The sequence below is a fragment of the Juglans regia genome, chromosome 8, assembly GCF_001411555.2.
Source record: "Juglans regia cultivar Chandler chromosome 8, Walnut 2.0, whole genome shotgun sequence".
NCBI classification, from domain to species: Eukaryota; Viridiplantae; Streptophyta; class Magnoliopsida; order Fagales; family Juglandaceae; genus Juglans; species Juglans regia.
In genome coordinates, this window is record NC_049908.1 from 20,456,330 (window position 1) to 20,475,421 (window position 19,092).

At 33.2% G+C, this 19,092-nt stretch overlaps 1 non-coding gene across 1 annotated transcript; it reads right to left on the reverse strand.

Moving 5' to 3' along the window:
* Positions 1-3,381: 3,381 nt before the first annotated feature.
* Positions 3,382-3,488, reverse strand: LOC118349343. The gene has a single exon (XR_004802313.1). It is a non-coding gene; the product is annotated as a small nucleolar RNA R71 (small nucleolar RNA).
* Between the last annotated feature and the right edge of the window lie 15,604 nt (positions 3,489-19,092).

A 19,092-nucleotide genomic window follows, 5' to 3' on the forward strand; every position in this document is an offset into this window, starting at 1 on the left:
TTTTATCATCTAATATCACATTATAAGATAACGAGAAGATGATAAAAAGCAGTACTCATACATAAAATTATACGTATAAGTAGCACTATTCTTTATTATTTATTTATTTATAAAAAGTCATGTGATTTAAGAGAATTGGAGGACTCCAAACAAACAACTAACTGTAGCTAACAAAACATAAAAAGAAAAGTACAAAGAAAAATGCTAGTATGATTCTCAAATGTATCGATCAAATATGCTCACTCATATATTTTAATTTTTTAAATTTTTTTATTTTTTTAATGGTTAAGGAAATCACTAATAGTGAGTTTGTATTTTTTTTTTCTTAATAATTAAGGATGTTTAAAAAATACTTCAAAAAAAAATAAAAGAAAAAATTATTTACACTAGTATGTATATTATGTATATTTGGAGTGCACGTTTGATGCACACCCTAGCATTGTACAAATAAAAATAGGATCCATGGAACATGATTGGGTCTCACCCATCTCTACTAATGAGGAACCACCTTGGCAGAGCCATGTATGCATTCACTGCAATTTTGAAAATTCTCACATTTTATAAAATTATTTTAAAAAATGTTGTTATTTCACCCGTTAAAAAATGTGTGTAGAAAACTCATATCGAATGTCATTTTTTAAATTTTAAATCTTGAAAAAGAACTTTGTTTTCACACTTTTAGGGATCCAAATGCGACAGTGAACCTTAGAAGTGAAGATGAAGTTGAGAAGAGGAAAGTGAGTTCTAGAGATGGGTTTCTACAAACTGAAGTGAAGAAGGAAGTAGTGAATTGGGAACAGAGTTGTGTTGGATCGCATAAAGCACAACATTTTGAAGAAATAAAATCGAGCGTTTTTAGTTGAAGGTTGGGTTGCTGCTTATAGGTAGTGATACGCAACGTTTTCAATTATTAGTTGGGTCTGTAGTCTTAATTGTAACACGCACCGTTTGAGATTAAAAACACCAAAACAAGGCATTTAGGTCACTTTCATTTTCATTCCAATCTATCATGTTGATGTAGGAATTTATTTCACACATTTTCTTAGTCCTAATTGTTTTGATTCAGTGTGTCGAATGTTTCTTAGCACGTTTGTCTAGAATTTTGTGTCTTTTACATTTATTTAATTCTTGATAATTCTAGATATTTTGCAAGTGTTTAATTATTGAATTAGACTAAAATTGGAATGACGTGAAGAGGCAGAAATCGAGCTAGGCCTAGAGAGCAAATCCTAGTTGGTATGGTCTAGTTAGATCACAATACTGTTCGGTTTTTGAGTTCTAGCTAGAGCGACAGATATCGGTTTCAAGTGTTATTTAGCTTTCTGGAAAGCTAAGACGTAGGCCTAAAACTTTTATGAAGAGTCCAAAATTCATTTCTACCGTTTTGAAGTTCAAACCTTCACATAAACGGAGAAGTACAAATTTGTCTAGAAGTTTACTGCAGCCCTGATCTTGTTTAGGTTTCCAGCCTATATTTGGAGTTCTACGAGTCAGAATAAAGCAAGCCTAGATGCATTGGAAAGCTGAGAATGAGATATAAAACTTTTGTGATGGACCCAATTCCAAAACGTATCTTTTTTATGCTTTAAATCCAGTTGGAATTCGGTCAGCCAAGAATTTCAAATTTTCAACAGCAGATATGGGGGAAATCTGTTTTAACATTTGAAAGGAGAATTGGTTTTGAATTGATTGGATTTTCAGCTACAGATATGGATGGCAAGTTTTTGAATTAGCTGGCACATAACAAAAACATTTTAAAATTAAAAATAGAGGAGACCAATTGGGAGATGAACTTCGAGCTAGTTGCATATTGAGAGAAATAATAATAATAATAAAAAAACCGTTAGAGAGAGAGAAAAAAAAAAGGATTTGAGGGGCTGTAATTCCGAAAGGAAGAACAAAACTCAAGATTTCTGCAATTATAGAGTTCTTTTTTTTCTTTCTCTAATTTTTAGTTGTTGAATTGTTATTAAGAATGTTGAATTCGAATTTATGTTTGAGAAATAATTGGATTATTTATTAGTTATGATTTGCTAGTTTTCTTATTCTAGGGTAAGGATGTAGTCATTGAATTTTGGATATGAGTTGAGTATAGTTGTATTGAATACCCTTTGTTAATTACAATTGGATGATTTCGGTTTTTATTGTTGCAATTTATTGGCCATTAATTACATGCTTAAGATGTTGAATGAAGTAACGAAAGTTAAAATTCAATATTAGTTTGTGAATTCATCAAACATTGGCAGTGTAGTTTAGAAATAAATACACATATTTGTGACCTACATTCAAAAATTCCACAGAGCATAATGAATTTATATTAGTTTTTATGATCACGACAGTAGACATAGGATTAATATAGGTATAGATGTTATACCTTGAAAGAGGATATCACATAAAAAATGGAATTTGGTCATTGTAATTAGCAAAATATTAATGCAAGCAACCAGGTTTAAATTCAATGAAGGAATTCAATTGATGAAATCCAAGCCCTAGGAACATTTCATATTTGATTTTTCAAGTTAAGAATTTGCAGTCAGTTACATCAATTTGGGATCTTCTAAATAATATAGGAAATTTTATAAATTAGTACTTGAATCTCCTCTTTGTGGAAACGACACTCTTTTTGCCCTGTTCTATTTGTCATGACCTATGAACTTGTGGTAGAGTCTAAGGACCATCAAGTTTTTGGCGTCGTTGCTGGGGAGGATGGTTTTCAATATTACTACAAATAATTTCCTGTATTAATTTAGGTTGTATTGCTCTGTTTTGTTATTCATTTATTCATTTAGACTGGTCCACCCTCTCGAGGCCAAATTCCATTGTTTTCTAGGGTTTTTAAGCTATTTTGTGTTTCTGTTTGTCAATCTACATTTTCTATATTTTGTGTATGCCACGTAACTGTGAGCTAATTGAGTTTTTTGATCCAGAAATTGAGAGAACTCTATGTATACTAAGGAGAAAACTAAGATTAGAGCTAGAGCAAGAACAAGCAGTAGCCAAGGCAAATAACCAGAATCAGAGGGTGTTGCGTGACTATGTTGTGCCAAAAGTCAATGGTGCTCAACCAAGCATTGCGAGACCTACAGTCAATGCTAATAACTTTGAGATTAAACCTGATCTCATCCAGATGGTGCAGCAAGAGCAATTTGGTGGAGGACCTGCTGAGGATCCACATGAACACCTTGCCAATTTCTTAGAGATTTGTGATACAATTAAGATGAATGGAGTTAGTGATGATGCTATTCGGCTCCGACTTTTTTCATTTCTTATAAAGGATAAAGCCAAGGCCTGGTTGAATTCCAAAGCGCCTAACTTTTTCACCACCTGGAATGTCTTGTCACAAGCTTTTCTGAGTAAGTATTTTCCCTAAGTAAGACTGCCAAATTTAGAAATGATATTACCAGTTTTGTTGAGTTTGATGGTGAATCTTTGTATGAAGCCTAGGAGAGGTTTAAAGAATTGCAAAGGAAGTGTCCACATCATGATCTTCCTGATTGGCTGATTGTATAAACTTTCTATAATGGATTAACACATTCAGTCAGGATTACTATAGATGCAGCTGCATGAGGTAATTTAATGAGTAAGTCAACAGAAGAGGCATATGAGTTGTTAGAAGAAATGACCTCTAACAATTATTAGTGATCTAATGAAAGATGTACGCCTAAGAAGGTTCCAGGTATGTATGATGTAGATGGCATAAACATGTTGAATGCCAATGTAGATTCTCTAGTAAAAATGTTCGGTAAGCTGGGTAATATGAATTCTATTTCTAGTCCTGTATTGAGTTGTGATTGTTGTGGAGGAGGTCACATGAGTACTGATTGTATGCTGGTAGAGCAAGCCCAATTTATGTCTAATTTTAACAGGCAGCAACAGCAGAACAGACCTTATTCCAATACATACAACCCAGGCTAAAGGAATCATCCCAACTTTTCATAGAAAGATCAAGATAACCAAGGTAGCAATTCTAGACATTTCCATCCTCCTAGTTTCCAACCAAGACCATCCCAACCAGAAAGTAAGCAGTCTTGGGAGATAGCTATTGAGAAGTTAGTTAATGCTAGTTCAAAGAGATTTGAGAGACTGGAAGCAAAGGTTGACCAGTTGGCGAGTTCCAACATAAATGTGGAGATGCAATTAGGGCAGTTAGCCAATTCCGTCAATTCTCATGGACAGGGCAATTTGCCTAGTAAGACAAAGGTCATTCTGAAGGAGCATTGCAAGGTAATCACCTTGAGAAGTGGTAAACAACTTGGTCAAGTAAGTGGTGAGACTGTAGTTAGTGATGAAGTACACTATGAAAAGGTGAGCAACAGCGTAGGTGAAGAAGTTGAGGACCTAGCCAAGACACCATCTCCAATATCACCAGTTGAACCTTATGTCCCTCCCATTCTTTTTCCTCAAAAGCCTAGCAAAATAAAATTGATCAACAGTTTGAAAAATTTTTTAAAGTGTTTAGACATCTTCACATTAATATTCCTTTTGCAGATGTCTTAGCACAAATTCCTACCTATACAAAGTTCCTAAAGGAGATCATGTCCAAGAAAATGAGATTGTAGGATTTCGAGACCATTGCCTTGACGAAAGAATGCAGTACCATTATCCAGAATAAGCTTCCACCAAAGCTAAGAGATCCAGAGAGTTTTTCTATCCCTTTTACTATAAGTGATGTTAATTTTTCTAAAACTTTGTGTGATTTAAGTGCTAGTGTTTCATTAATGTCTTTATCTGAGTCTAGGAAGCTTGGATTAAAGGAGTTGAAGCCTACTACCATCTCTTTACAGCTAGTTGACCAATCGGTGAAATATCTTTTAGGTGTTCTTGAGAATGTGCTGATCAAGGTAAAGAAGTTTATCATTCTAGTTGATTTTATTATGTTGCAAATGGAAGAAGACATTGAGATCCCTATCATTTTAGGCCGGCCTTTTCTAGCCACAGTTGGAGCTGTCATAGATGTTAAGAATGGTGGGTTGACTTTGAAGGTTGGTGGAGAAAATATAGAGTTTAATTTATTTGAAACAACTAAATATCCTTCTTTTATTGATCATGTTTTTTAAGTTAATGTTGTATATGAGTCGACCAGAGAGGTTTTTATGACTGAAAATACTAAAGAACCACTTGAAACTTATTTAGTGAATGCAGGGACATGTAAGGATGATGATTTGGAGGTTACAGAAGTGGTGTGTGCATTAGAGGCTACATGTCCAAAACTGAAGCAGAGATGTATTCATTTTGAGGATCTAGGCAAAGGTAAGCCATTCCCTCCCCCTTCTAATGTGCAAGCACTAGTTCTGAAGTTGAAGTCATTATCCTCACATCTCAGGTATGCCTTTTTAGGTAAAAATAATTTTTTGCCTGTAATTGTGAGTGTTTTTTTGTCTGATAATCAACTTGACAAATTGATGCATATTTTGAGATTGAGAAAAAAAAAAAAAAACATAGGATAGACTAAATCAGACCTTAGAGGAATTAGCCCTTCATTGTGTATGCATAGAATTTTAATGGAAGATAATCATAAACCTGTTGTTGAAAATCAGAGACATTTAAATCCTAACATAAAAGAAGTAGTTGGGGCTGAAGTTCTTAAATGGTTAGATGCAAGGATTCTTTATCCTATATCTTATAGTTTATGAATTAGTCCAGTGCAGGTAGTTCCTAAAAAGGGTAGGGTGACTGTGGTGCCTAATGAAAATAATGAATTAATTCTTACTAGAACAGTAACTAGGTGGAGAGTCTGCATAGATTATAGGAAACTTAATAGTGTTATCCGTAAGGATCGTTTTCCTTTACCTTTTCTTGATCAGGTGCTTGAGAGACTTGCTGGATATGTGTATTACTATTTTCTAGATGATTATTCAGGGTGTAACCCGATTCCTATATCCCCAAAAGATCAAGAAAATACCACATTCACTTGTTCTTATGATACTTTTGCATTCCATATAATGTCTTTTGGTTTGTATAATGCACCTGCTACATTCCAATGTTGCATGATGACTATTTTCTCTGATTTTGTTGAAAAGATCATGGAGGTTTTCATTAATGATTTTTCTATTTTTGGATCTTCTTTTGATAGTTGTTTAGATAACTTGTCTCGAGTTTTACAACATTGTGAGGAAACCAATTTAGTCTTGAATTGGGAGAAATGTCATTTTATGGTGTAGGAAGGTATTGTTTTAGGCCACAAAATTTCAGCAATAGGTATTGAGGTGGACCAAGCAAAAATAGGAATTATTGAAAAATTGCCATCACCTATCAATATTAAGGGAGTTAGAAGTTTCCTTGATCATGCAGGATTTTCCTGACTTTTTATTAAGGACTTTTGTAAAATTTCTAAACCTCTTTGTAATTTGTTGAATAAGGATGTTGTGTTTGATTTTGATAATGACTGTTTGAATGCTTTTAACAGGTTGAAGCAAGAGTTGGTGTAACCACCAATTATGGCAACCTCATATTGGAGTTTGCCTTTTGAGCTAATGTGTGATGCTAGTGATTTCGATTTGGGTGATGTTCTCAGCCAGAGGAAATATAGAAAGTTGCATGTTATATATTATGCTAATAGAGTTTTAAATAATGCACAGTTGAATTATACAACTACTAAGAAAGAATTATTTGTTGTTGTATTTGCTTTTGACAAGTTTCGATCTTATCTTATAGTAGTGACGGAACCAAGAATTTGTTTTAGGGGGGGCCAAGCAAAGCTAAAACTATAATATTTTTTGTTCTATTTCTATACAATTTTTTCTGCGATATTTAATAGAACCTATGTATTAAAAAAGTATATGATATGTCAAGAACAATATATCATTGAAATAACATAAATACACTCATACAAATATATCAAACAAAAGAAACACAGAATGTCTAAAATTGTAACTTGCATTCTTTTAAAGAAACAAAATCATCAAGTATTGAATCTAATTCACAATTCTTAGCTATTTCTCTTTCAATATAGACAACTGAATTATTTGCTAGAAACTCATCTTCAATTTTGTTGCGAAGTCTTGTTGTAACAATCTCCATAGCTGAAAATGCTCGTTCACTGGTCGCTGTAGATACTAGAAGAGTCAAAACAAGACGAATCAATCTATCAATAAAATGATATTTTTTTTTTATTTCACTATCTCTACCAATTTTCGACATAAATCTGCAATGGATGACAAACTCTGAAACTTCGGATTAATAAGCACATCTACTTCAAAATGTTGCAATTGAAACCTTAATTAATTTTCTCATTCTCATAAAAACCAAGAGGATAATATTTTTCTGAAAGACAACAGATATCATCAATATTAAAGGATTTATAGGCATCATTTGGATCCAAAGCTGAGTTAAGAGTTAAAAGTTTTGAAATCAACAATAATGCTTTTCAGAACCAGAAAATAGATATTTTGATAAACGTATATAATATGGACTCATTTTCAAGTAAGCTCTTCTTATTTCATCACGTTGATTGATTAGATAGTCTCACATAGGAGGACGTCATCCTGGATCTCGTTGTAGAGAAAATATATCAATCTCTTTACAATCAAGATTGACGATGTAAAATGAATCTCTTCAGATTTCACTATTGGAGAGTTAAAATCAGGATTTTCCTCAGGTTCAATCTTTGGAATTTTAGAAGAATTTTCTGAAGTATCAACTTCTTTTCTTTTGAAGAATGAGTCAATAGTTCTCAATTTAGACATAATTCATGAACCTAAATTCAAAATCAAATTGAAACATATAAAATAAAGTTAGATATATATGAATTCAATTACTCATGAAACATGAATTTAAAGTTAATCTTTAAGCACAAAATAAATAACAATTCAATAGACATAATTATATATAAGCCAAATCAAGTAGTAATAATCTATTTCAAAAAGAAAAAAAAGTTAAACAAAAATACAACTACATGATGCACCAATACATGAAAGAAGGGAAAAAGGGGAAAAAAAAAAGCTTTAAAAAAACTGTATCAAATTTAATAGATTCAATACAATTATATATATGAATGAACATTAAAATCGAAAAAAGAGAATAAAAAATAGAGAAAAATCAAACCGTGTATCAGACGACGTATTGGCGAAAAAATTTAAATTGCTTCAAGGTATGAACATGTAATTGGCAGATTATCAAGACAAGACAACTTTAAAGTTTAAATTTTTAGAATAGAAAAAGAGAACTGCAGTGTAAAGGCAATAGTGAAGGAGACCATCTGAATTCTTTTTTGTTTTTATTGAGAGTAAAAGCGTGTGATTAGGTTATTAGATCATTTTATTTTATGTGAGTTGTATTTTATTTATTTTATTTTAAAATTAGACATATAAGTAATTAATCTATAGAATCAAAATAATTTTGTAGAGGGGAGCCAAGATAATTTTTTAGCTGGGGCCAACATAAAATAAGATTAATATAATCCTATTAAATTATAAAAAAATTAATATATATATTATTTTTTGTTAAAAACTTTTGGGGTGTCGTGGCCCCCTGCCCCTTCATAGGTCTGCCAATGTCTGAAATTTCGGATTAGTAAGCACATCAACTTCAAAATAATTCAATTGAAACCTTAAATTAATTTTCTCATTCTCAGAAAAATCAAGAGAATAATACTTTTTTACAAGACAACAAATATCATCAATATTAAAGAATTTATAAGCATCATTTGGATCCAAAGCTGAGCTAAGGGCTAAATGATTTGTTGCGACTTCACCAAACCCACTGTCAAACTCATGCATTTCAAAATCTATAGAAGCATTAAGTATTTCAAAATGATAATGATGTTCTATTGTAATGTGATCTCGTTGATGACGACCACGACCTTGTACATAACGAAGCTCAATTTCAGAATGTCAATATCAAATTTCTTGGAAAAAGAGACAACATTCTCAAACAGATTTTTCCAACTTTCATTTCTCTACTTTTGAATGAGTCATTTTGTAGTAGAAACCATATTCATGGTATTCAAGATGTCTTGAGATTTTTGTTGCAAAACTTGACTAAGAACATCACTAATACCCATGATTTCCTTCATTAAATGTAAAATAAATATAAATTGGAATGATGTAATCATTTTATAAGCAGCATTCGCATCCCCGCATTGAGAGTAAGTAGATCCTTCTTTTATTATGTTTTCAAGCACCGAGCAAATGGCTCCAAACATTCATAGTAGATTGCAAATATAATAAAAATGAGAACCCCAACGAGAATCATCGGCTCGTTTGACAATTCTAATTTGGTTAGCTCATTTTTCACTTTCAAGTTCATCAATAGCTATCATATGTACAATTTGTGTTGCCTGAGCAACTTGCAGTTCTTCATGACGTTTACATAAAGCGTCCACCACATTGATAATGAAATTCAAATTTGAGAAAAACTCATGAACAGAAACTACCTCTCTAGATGCAACAACTAATGCTAAATGTAATCGGTAAGCAAAACAATGAACATAGTATGCATACGGGCAATCTTTAAGAAATAATGTTTGAAATTCTTTCCATTCACCACACATATTAATAGAACTATCATATCCTTGCCCACGAATATTTTGAATATTAAGACAATGATGAGAAATAACAATAGATATTTCATTCTTTAGAGTCAATGCCGATGTATTTAACAAGATCAAAAAGTCGTTCTTGTATAAAACCATCACCATCAACAAATCTCAAGATTATAGCCATTTGCTCCATCTTAGACTCATCTCGTGCCTCATCAACAATAATGCAAAATTTAGAATTTCCAACATCTTTGCGAATTTTATTTCTCACTTTCTTTGCAAGAACTTTCAAAATCTCTTTTTGAATTTTGGGTGAAGTATACTTTGAAGATTTAGGAGCATTTTCCAAAACAAGTTTTCCAACCTTATCATTATACAAATCCAAAAGTTTAAGCATCTCAAGGAAAATATCTCGATTTTTTTAATCAGAGGTCTCATCATGACCTCTAAAGGCACATTCTTAAAACGCAAGCAATCGAACAACATCAATAGATGTTTTTACTCAGAGTCGATTATTGAGAATTTGCTCGAAACTTTGTGCATTCATTACTTTACCAATATGTTGTGATTGTTTTAATAAATCCTCACAAGCTTTCACAACATTATTATGACAAGAGTAATGATCATCCTCAATATGATTCAAAAAGGCACAATATTTTCCATCATTAATATTCTTCCAATTTCTAAATCCCATGACATTAAATACATCTCATCCAGAACGTTAAGATGCTTTCATTGTAAAATGATAACAATGTAAACAATATGCAACATCTTTTGATGGAGAATACTCTAGCCAAGATGCGAATTGTACAAACCAAGAAGGTTGAAAGCGACAAGGATGCTTTTCAGAACCAGAAAATGGATATTTTGAGAGATGTATATGATATGGACCCATTTTCAAGTAAGCTCTTCTTATTTCATCACGTTAATTGACTGGATAGTTCCACATAGGAGGACGTAATCCTGGATCTCGTTGTAGAGAAAATATATCAATCTCTTTGGAATCAAGAGTTGATGATGTAAAATGAATCTCTTCAGACTCCACAATTAGAGAATTAAGATCAAGATTTTCTTCAAGTTCAATTCTTGAAATTTTAGAAAACTTTTCTGGAGTATCAACTTCTTTTCTTTTGAAGAATGAGTCAATAGTTCTCAATTTAAACATAATTCATGAACCTAAATTTAAAATCAAATTGAAACATATAAAATAAAGTTAGATATATATATGAATTCAATTACTCATGAAACATGAATTTAAAGTTAATCTTTAAACACAAAATAAATAATCATTCAATAGACATAATTATATATAAGCCAAACTAAGTAGTAATCAATCTATTTCAAAAACAAAAATACAACTGCATAATGCATCAATACATGAAAGAAGGGGAAAAGTGAAAAAAAAAAAACTTTAGAAACATTGCATCAAATTTAATAGATTCAATACATTATATATATGAATGAACATTAAAATCGAAAATAGAGAAAAATCAAACCATGTATCAAACGACGCACTAACGAAAAACTTTAAATTATTTCAAGGTATGAACATGTAATCGGTAACCGTAGGTCCGTAAGCCTCAAAAGCTAGCCTTTTGGCTATTTGGCAGATCATCTAGACAAGACAACTTTAAAGTTTAAACTTTTAAAATAGAAAAAGAGAACTGCAATGTAGAGGCAACAGTGAAAGAGACCATTCGAATTCTTTTTTGTTTTTATTGAGAGTAAAAGTGTGTGATTAGGTTATTAGATCATTTTATTTTATGTGAGATGTATTTTACTTATTTTATTTTTAAATTGGATTAATTTTTTTAAAATTAGACTTATAAGCAATTAATCTATAAAATCAAAATAATTTTGTAGAGGCGGGGCAAGATAATTTTTTAGAGGGGTCAACACAAAATATTATCAATATAATCCTCTTAAATTATAAAAAATTAATATATATTTTTTTTCATACTATTACGGGGGGGGGGGGGCAGTGCGCCCCCACCCCCCGGCCGGGCGGCCCTTCATAGGTCTGCCGATGTCTTATAGGTTTCAAAGAAATCGTATATACAGACCATTCAACAATCAGGTATTTGCTGAAAAAGAAAGATGCCAAACCGCACTTGATTCGGTGGGTGTTGTTGCTTCAAGAATATAATCTTGAGATTCAACACAAGAGAGGTATGGAGAATGTGGTGGCAGATCACTTGTCTAGAGTAAAGGGGCAATCAAGAGCAGATGAGGTGCCCATTAATGAAAACTTTCCAGACGAGCAATTGTTGGCAGTTTCAATCATCCCCTGGTATGCGGATTTGGTGAACTATTTGGTTCGAAAAAATTAAGCAAGAAGCTAGTTCTTGTTCAATTCAATCGGACATTCGTTGTGTTCAGCCTTACTAATAGAGAAGTATTAGTCTTCCATTTTTCTTTCCTTTCACATTGAGAAAAATGTGAAAATTAAGTTTGGGGGAGTGGATATTTGATTATGCTGAATGCTAGTACTAGCTATATTTGTTTGAGAAAGGGAAAAAAAAAAACTTTTCTCTTCGAAATTCTGGTTTGTTCACATTCATGCAAGTTAATTCGTGATCATATTTACATCTTCCAAACCAAATTTGTATGTGAAAGATTAGGAGAAATGAACTTACATTTGCATGTGAGTCTCATATTTATTCACTTTTTTTAAAGTGATTGTACGATACTTGCAGACTCATAATTGTAAGTATCATTTCTTTATTTAGGATCAACATTCACTCTTGGGTTCTTTATTGATTTAAGCATTGTATTTTTTATTTAGGATAGACGATATCTTATAAAGCAAGATTAAGCATACTTGTTTTATTTAGGATTATTGAAATACATATTTTCTTACAAAGTTGTGTGAGTTGTGTGACTATACATAAAAGATGAGTGCGATTCTTTTCTTGTGATTATCCCCTTTGATCTAGTCATATACAGGGTTTAAGTAAATAGAGTGATAATGATTAGACAGTTGAATAAATAAATGTGTACAAAGTTCTATTTACTCCAATGTTTTGAGTTGCTTAGTAACTATAGGTATTCATTACCAATATTTACTTCACGTCAAACGACAACTTTAAATATGAGTATGCAAAAGCAATTAAAGTGTGTGACTTGTTGAGTAACTAGGTGCATCCATCACAAATGCTTGTATTCGAGTCAAAATGCGAGTAACAACTTAAAGACAAAGAATAAATATTATTGAAAAAAAATAGTGAAAAAAATAAAAAATAATATATTTATATATATATATATATATATATCTAGTTTGCTATCTTGTTTTTAGTAGTGAGAATGTGTGATTGCAAGTTGAGTTATTACATGATTCAATTGTATTGGTTGCGTGATAAATATGATTGAGTTTGAAATTATGTATGGATATTTGAACTAGAGAATGTGAGTATGCTTAGTTTTCCTTTATTTGTTATTGTTAATGTACTAAGTTAAAGATTTGATGTTTGCATGATAGGTCCTTTGAGTATGATGAGTTGAGCCTAATTATGATTATTGTCCTTTGTTTTTATGATTTTCCTTTTGCTTGAGGACTAGCAAACATTCAAGTTTGGGGGTATTTGATGTGGGAATTTATTTCACACATTTCTTAGTCCTAATTGTTTTGATTCAGAATGTTTTGTTTCGTAGCTCGTTTGTCTAGAGTTTTAGGTGTCTTTTACATTTAGTTTGTTAAAAGTACTAGTAATAAGTGTTCTAGAAGATTCATTTATTTTTCATGTAAATCTAACATATATACACGTCAATAGGTTTTTTAGGATTTGTCATTTTTATTCTTTGCATTAGTGTCAAGCAGAGGACACAAAGTTGTATATAACGGCCATAGCGCTTGCTATGTAATCATCAATTTCAATGGAAAGAATATTTTTCTCACAACTATTTTTCTATTTTTGTCATGGTATCAGAGCACTCTTGAGAAAAGAGTTTTTCCTTTCTTCTTCATATTCACCTTCATCCTTTCCATGGCTACTTCTAACGATCCTCTTCCTCCACCTGCTGTGAACACAGATCACCCCTCTAATCCCTATTATCCTCTTCCTCTCATCCTTCTGATACTGACCCTCAATATGATATTTTCTTGGCTTTTGAATGTTGTTTGCAAAGAAATAGCAAACATTGTTCTCTATATTGCCAATGCTTAGGAAGTATGGGATGATTTACGTGACCGCTTTTCTCAAGCCAATGGTCCACGAATCTTCCAGCTTCAACATCAAATCTCTAGCCTCTCTTAGGGATCTCTCTCCGTTTCTGCATATTTCACCATTCTTAAAGGCTTGTGGGATGAGCTCAATAACTTCAAGCCCTTACCTATCTGTTCTTGTGATGCCTTAAAAGAAGTTGATTCTGCATAACACTTTGAATATGTTATGCAATTTCTTGTTGGCCTTAATGAATCGTTTTCTGCAATCAGGGCTTAAATTCTCCTTATGGTCCATTTACCCTCCATTAACCCGGTCTTTTCCCTGTCTCACCAAGAGGAAAGGCAACATGAAATTCTCCCAACCCCACCTATTGAACCCATGGCTTTATTGTCTCGCCAAGACATTGCTCGTTCCACCAAACCCCTTCCTTCTCGTGGAAAGGGAAGACCTCAATGCAGTCAATGTGGCTTATTGGGTCACACTGTGGACCGCTGCTATAAACTCCATGGCTACCCTCCAGGGTTCAAATTTAAAAACAAAACATCTACAACTTCTGTTAATGCTGCTTCAGGTCCTGTTTCTAACCCTCATGATTCCTTGTTTCATGCTAATGCTTCTTCACATGTGCCAGCTTTTGCCATGTCCTTCACCAATGAGCAGTACCCGCAACTCATAGCCATGCTCGATTCCACCTCTGTGAAGCCCATAGGTTTTACTGCTCAATCTGCCAATTTATCATTTTCTCTCAACATTTCAGGTATTGCATGCCTCTCATCTTCTCAACCCATCTCTTCATCCCCTACCACTTGGATCCTTGATACAGGTGCCTTGGATCACATGACAAATAGCTCTTTTTACCTCTTGTTCTCCCACCTCTTTACTTGTTAAACTACCAAATAATTCTTTTATTTATGTCTCCCACATAGGAACATCTCAACTTTCTCCTGATTTGCTTTTACTTAATGTCCTTTATGTTCCCTCATTTCATTTCAACTTAATTTCTGCTAGCAAACTGACTAGTCAATCTAATTGTTCTCTTGTTTTCTTGCCTCATACATATTTAATGCAAGACCTTACTAGAAGAGGATGATTGGAGTGGGTGAAGAACGAGATGGCCTCTACTTTTTCCAACAAGCAGCCTTCAACAATTCTGCTTCTAGTATTACTGTTGCACCCTTTTTTTTTATGACATTTTAGACTTGGGCATGCTTCTGCCTCAAGGATTAGTTTACTGCACAAAATAGATCATGCAGTTCACTGTTAAGACTTTTTTCATTGTACCACATGTCCTCTAGTAAAACAAAAATGCTTGACTTTCAATGTCAGCAACTCTATTGCTTCTAATCCTTTTGATCTTATCCATTGTGATATTTGGGGGCCATTTTCTGTGCCCACTTATTTTGGTTTCAAGTATTTTCTTACTATTGTGGATGACTGTACTCAATGCACATGGACATATTTAATGAAACACAAATCAGACACTAGATCCATTTTGCATTCTTTTTTTGCTCTTGTTTATATTGAGTTTGGACTTGTCATTAAAAATATTCGCACTGACAATGGACTTGAGTTCCTCATGCCTGAATTTTACAATTCTAAAGGTTGTGTTCATAAAAAATCATGTGTTGAAACACCACAACAAAATGCTAGGGTAGAAAGAAAGCATCAACATCTTTTAACTATTGCTAGATCCCTTAGGTGTCAATCTAGTGTTCCACTTTCATTTTGGGGTGATTGTATTATGACAGCAACATACATTATTAATAGGATACCCTCTCCTATTATAGGTGATATCTCACCCTATGTTGCCCTCTATAAACACAGCCCCATTCTTAGTCACTTAAGGGTGTTTGGATGTATTTGCTATGCTGCCACTCCCTTTAGTCATGGATATAAATTTTCTCATTGTGCTAGACAATGCATTTTCATTAGTTATCCCTATGCCACAAAAGGTTACAAACTATTTGACCTCATTACTAAAACTGTTTTTGTGTCTCGAGATGTGGCCTTTCATGAGTCTATATTTCCTTTTCTAACTTCTATTTTACCGCCTCCTTCGTCAACTTAAAATTTCGTACTTGTTCTCCCTTTATCCATACTTGGTTTTCCTAATATTCCTACTGATGTATCTCTAACTGACACTACATCTTCATCTCATGTTGATTCCCCTACTGATTATACTGATGCATCCTCATCTTCCCTATTTATACCACCTATCTTGCCTACTCGTACATCCACTAGAATCAGAAAAGTTCTAGACTACTAGTCCGACTTTCATCTCAGGCTACTTCCCTCTCAGACCTCACTCCAACCTTCCCCTTCTGCCAATGGTTCTCTACAAGTAGGTAATCCTCACCCTTTAACTTCTACTCTTTCTTATGATAATCTTTCAACTTTTCATAGAACCTTCACTTTAAATTTATCAAGCATTTCTTAATCCAAATTCTTTCATGAGGTTGTATGTCACCCTTACTGGAGAAAGGCTATGGTAGATGAAATAGCTGCCCTAGAAGCCAATCAGACATGGGAACTCACTCACTACCTGCTGGTAAAATTCCTATTGGCTGCCTATGGGTTTATAAGGTTAAACTTAGGTCTGATGGGTCCATTGAGACGTACAAGGCCATATTAGTGGCCAAGGGTTATACCCAACAAGAGGGTTTCGATTATTATGAGACTTTTTCACCTGTTGCGAAAATGATAACTGTTAGGAGAGTTTTGGCTCTTGCTTCAATTTATAATTGGCATCTCATCTAATTAGATCTCAACAATGCATTTTTTCATAGTGAGCTTCATGAGGAAGTGTATATGAGCTTGCCACCAAGTTTCGCTAAATAGGGGGAGTCTCAGCAAGTGTGTAAGCTACTCAAGTCTCTCTATGGCTTAAAGCAAGCCTCGAGACAATAGTTTAGCAAATTCTGAAGGACTCTCATCACTCATGGCTTCACTCAGTCCACTACAGATTACTCTCTCTTCACAAAAGTTACTGAATCATCTTTTATAGCTTTGCTTGTGCATGTACATGATATATTAATAGCCTCTAATGACATGAGTGCAGTTGAGGAACTCAAATTGTTTTTAGATAGCAAGTTCAAGTTGAAAGATTTAGGCCCTCTAAAATATTTCTTCGGTATTGAGATAGCTAGAACAACAAATGGCATTACCCTTAGTCACTGGAAATATGCTTTAGAAATCCTTGAAGATAGTGGGATGTTAGGGAGTAAAGTTTAGAAATTCTCTATGGAGCAAAATTTAAAATTGAGCAGAACAGAAGGCAACTTGCTAGATGATCCTACAACATACAAAGGATTGATAGGCAGACTGATATACCTTACTATTACAAGGCCAGATATCTCATATGTGGTTCAAGTGCTTTCTCAATTTATGGATAAACCTAGACATACACACCTTGCAGTAGCAAATACAATGCTGCAATACATTAAGGGAGCTCCAAGGCAGGGTCTCTTTCTATCTTCTAAATCAAAATCGAATCTAAAAAACTTTGCAAACAGGGATTGGGCTGGGTGTGTAGATACCAGAAGAAGTGTTATTGGATTTTGCATATTTCTTGGAGATTCATTGATTTTATGGAGATCCAAAAAGCAGTCCACTGTTTTTAGACATTCTGCAAATGTTGAATATAGATCAATGGCATCAAAAGTTTGTGAATTGATGTGGCTAGTTCAACTGCTTTAAGGATTTGCATGTTCCTCATCCACATTCTGCATTGATGTTTTGTGATAACCAAGAAGCATTACACATAGTTGCTAACCTCGTGTTTCATGAGAGGATAGGACAAAACACATAGATATCGATTGCCATATAGTGAGGGAAAAGCTACAAGCAGGACTAATCAAGACACTGCAGGTCAAGAGTAATATGTAGTTGGCACTACTAGTAATTGTTCTAGAAGATTCATTTATTTTTCATGTAAATCTGACATATATACACATCAATAGGTTCGTTAGGATTTGTCTTTTTTATTCTTAGCATCAGTGTTAAGCAGAGGACACAAAGTTGTATATAACAGCCCATAGTACTTGCTGTGTAATCATCAATTTCAGTGGAAAGAATATTTTCTCACTATTGTTTTTCTACTTTTGTCATATTTAATTCTTGAGAATTCTTGGTATTTTGCCGGTGTTTAATTATTGAATTAGGTTGAAATTGGAATGATGTGAAGAGGTAGAAATCGGGCTAGGCCTAGAGAGCAAATCCTAGTTGGTTTGGTCTAGTCAAACTAGAATACTGTTTGGTTTTTGTGTTCTAACTAGAGCTACAAACCTCAGTTTCAAGTGTTATTTGGCTTTTTGGAAAGCTAAAACATATACCTAAAACTTTTATGAAGAGTCCAAAATCCATTTCTGCCGTTTTGAAGTTCAAAACTTTGCAGAAATGGAGAAGTACGAATCTGTCCAAAAGTTTACTGTAGCCCAGACCCTATTTCGGTTTTTAGCTTGTATCTGGAGTTCTAGAAGCCAAAATAAAGCAAGCCCAAGTGCGTTGGAAATCTGAGAACAATTACGTTTGGGTAGCGAAGATATCTCAACACTTTTCAAGTATTCTCGTACTGATGAAAATACTCCACATGCCAAACATAGTGAACCATCTTCGTACTTAGTCTCTCCACTATAATATTTATCACTATTATATATAAATAAAATCATCATTAAAAAAATATCAATCATTGATGAGACCCACACATTTTTCAATTATCTATTCAAAAGTCAACAATTCAACATATTTCATACATCCAAACAACTCATTTACTCTCAATGGGACTCACAAACTCACTTCAATCTCTACTCATAATCTATAATATTTATCACTATTATATATAAATAAAATTATCATTAAAAAAAATCAATCTGTAACGCCCCGTTCCCGGAGGTCCGGAGAGTTAACTCTTAATACCTCAAATCAACTTAAATAGTACAACTATAAAATCCGGAAAATCCAATAAAATATTAATCAATTTAATCAATTCAAATATCTAAGTTCTTCCATGGGGACAATAAAGAAAATCTCAATAACATAAATTAAAAACTCTCTAAAAGTCAAAATTATCCTTAACTCATCAAATCAAAATACTCGAAAAATAAAATCAGTTTACTAACTACGACTCTCAAATAAGCACTTATACCCTCGGGCACTTATTCCACTATGATCATCACACCTGCTAAAACTTCATACTCTTGTTCTCTAGTTGAACCATCAAAATTATATGAAAAATATATAGAGATAAGGGGTGAGTTATAAACAACTCAGTAAACATAGAACATATACCAGTGTGTAAACATGAGCATTTACAGAAATCAGAATGCAGAACAAAATATTTTCATTTTCAGAGTGCGGAAACAAAGCATGTTATCAAAATATCAAAGCGAAGATTTAAAAATAATTTCATTCAAAAATATTCTTTGGCATAGCATAAATGATCATCATCATCAT